Here is a 2982-nt window from a genome sequence, read left to right as displayed (position 1 = left end):
GTCTGGTTTCAGAACAGAAAAGCCCAGAAACAGAAACTTGATGAAGCACACAAAAGGGAGCACCATATTTGAAATACAAATGGAAAGCCAGTCCAGTTCAGACTTCGATACTCTTCCACATTTTGAGCCCAGTTGTTTCCAGTGCAGTAAATTCCAGCAGGAGCCCATGAAGGCCACATGGAAGATTTAGAGAGGCAGGGTAGACCTTCCCAGTGTTAGGGCTCCAAAGTACAGAAGGATGGCTTTTGTTCCAAGTGAGTTAAACCATGAGCTACAGTGTCTTAGCTATTTGAATACCTAATTCCTTGAACTCTTATTTGATTTCAGACCATCCTTGTCGCTTTCACTTTTGGATGCCAACACCTCTGCATTGACTACTAGACCACACCTGCCTATTTCCCCCTTTAGGTTAATCAATAAAAAACCATTTATTAAGCACTGACTAGCTGCTAATCACTGTGTTAGGTGCTGGGGATACATAGACATTAATAAAAATGTTCCTGCCCTCAAACGGCTTATAATCCATAGGTGCCAACACTTGCACATGTTGGTCTGTATCTCTGAAATATGGACCCCCTCCCCACTTGCTGCCCAATAATAATCAATTCTTTGGCCTCTTTTGACCCTTTATCTACTTTTGATTCATCGTCACTAGGATCTATTTATGAGCTGTTCAGACTAGTACATTCTACCAGCAACATAGCATATTCTACAAATGACTCTTGAGCAGGTCAAGGAGGAATGATATAATCTCTTGACTTGTGCAAAGGTACTAGTGGCCACCATTACCAGCCACATAGATCAAAAGTAGGTTAAATGGTAATTAGGACAAGAAGTGATAAGCTAAACTAAACCTGTGGCTAGAACTAGACTTAACAAAAGGTTAGTGAATCTGTTAGGCTGCTAACCCAGACATAGAAACAGAATGGAATTTCTTCTTTTTTTTTTAATTTTCATTTTTAATTACAATTGTACAACAGACCATTTTATTCTTGCATCTTTTCAATGGTTTCTTCCTTATATTTGCCCTTCTCCTTTCCAACTTGTCGGGATTTGGCTTTACGCTCAAGAATCTTTTTGCGATCTTTGTCCAGTTTTAGTCTGGTGATAACTACCTTACTAGGGTGAATTCCCACATGGACAGTTGTGCCATTAGCTTTTTCACGTTGTACACGCTCAATGTAGATGACATATTTCTTTCTGTAAACTTGAACTACCTTGCCAATTTGCTGACCTTTGTAGTGTCCACGAACCACCTGGACCTCGTCGTCCTTCCGGATGGGCATCGAGCGCACATTGTATTTCTGCCTGAGCTCCTTGGACAGCGGGGACCAGCGGGGACGACATGATCTTGCGCCGGATGTGCGAGGGCGCGTTGAAGTGTCTCTTTCGGTTCTTGCTTCGGTCCGAGGTCACGAATGGATTAAACTTCATTTTGGCAAGCGGGGCCAGCCGAAAAGAGACACGTGCGCCGCCCGGCACCGGAAACCTAGCCCTAGAATGGAATTTCTAGAGGCAGAATGGCAGAGGGGAAGGACACAAGTAGCAAGCATTTATTAAATATCTACTCTGTGCTAGGCTTTACTACACTACTGCACTGTGCTAAGTGCTTTACAAATATTATCTCACTTGAGTCTCACAAAACTCTGCGAAATGTATGCTATAATTATCCCTATTTGGCAATTGAGGAAACTGAGGCAAAAGTTAAGTGACCTGCCCAAGGTCACACAGCTAGTAAATGTCCAAGACCACATTTGAATTCAAGGCTTCCTGACTCCAGGTCCAGGGTTATATCTAGTGAGCCACCTAGCTGCATCATAGAGACCTCTCCTACTCCCTCTAAAGGAGCCTATAGGTCTGGGTTCACACAGATCTTAGGTTCAGTCCTGATGAACCTGGCATCTGCAGAGAGGATTCTTTTTCTTGCATTCTTTGACTTTTAATCATTCACTCTGGAGTTCCCAAGGAAATAATTTTTTAAAAAGCTTAGATTTGGTTCATGTCTAGGCTCTCCCCCCATAAGTGGGTTCAAAAGATACTCAGTAGAAATAAGGTATAGTACAGCTATTTGTTTCCCCTGTATGAAAGCCATACAACTTCAGATTTCTTCAGGAAATAACCCCATTGCCCCCTTTTCACTCTTTGGTGCACATTTTGTCCATAACTCAAATAGATTGTTACCCAGTATCACTCCCTGCCTGTCTTTGCTTACTGATATCCCTAGATGCCATCTCTTCCAGCAAATCTTCCCTGATTCCCCAGACTAGATGTATTCCCTCCTCATTTCCTAATTTGTATTATAGTAATTTGTGGATTTGCCTCATCTCCTAACTTCATTGTTAAACTTTGGAATGACAGATACTATGGAGTTTTTTTTCATTTTTGCAAACCCGATGTCTATCACATTGTACATAGGAATAACTAACCTCTCAATGGAGAAGCTTTTAATGTTTGTTGACTTGAAATTGGTTTAGAACCAGAAGGGACCTCAGAGTCCATTTAATCCAACACCTTTCATTTTACAAATAAGGAAATTTGAGACCCAAAGACATTAAGTTACTTTCCTAAGGTCACTTAGATCCTAAATGGCAGAGCTGGAACTGGAATCCAGATTTTCCCACTACGGATCCAGTGCTGTCTCCAGAAACAACATAAAAAAGAAAAATGTTCCCTCACCCTCCATTTACAACCTCACTTGTTAATATTTTATACTAATTATATATCATATAATATAAACTACTTTAATGATCAATCAACAAAAACTTATTCAACAATTATTATGTGCCAGGCATTGTGCTAAGAGCTGGGGATGGGATTGATGACTTCCTCTGAAGTGGTTGGCTCCCTCCACCAATGCAGATCACAACTCTCCCACATTTGAGAGGACAGATTAATAAATTGCAGTGGCCACAATTATTCATTTATAGTCAACCTTCTGTTAACAAAACTCTCTAGGCTTAGGCAGGCAGCATCTTAAACAAT

At 41.0% G+C, this 2982-nt stretch overlaps 1 pseudogene; it reads right to left on the bottom strand.

Annotated features, from left to right (window-relative positions):
- Positions 1-931: 931 nt before the first annotated feature.
- On the bottom strand, positions 932-1449 carry LOC138160046 (large ribosomal subunit protein uL24-like; annotated as a pseudogene).
- Between the last annotated feature and the right edge of the window lie 1533 nt (positions 1450-2982).

Source organism: Petaurus breviceps, unplaced genomic scaffold, assembly GCF_028583685.1.
Source record: "Petaurus breviceps papuanus isolate PSGF00001 unplaced genomic scaffold, PetGlider_PUasm1.0 179, whole genome shotgun sequence".
NCBI classification, from domain to species: Eukaryota; Metazoa; Chordata; class Mammalia; order Diprotodontia; family Petauridae; genus Petaurus; species Petaurus breviceps.
Note: the sequence above shows the minus strand (reverse complement) of the source record. Positions and strands in the feature narration are given on the sequence as shown.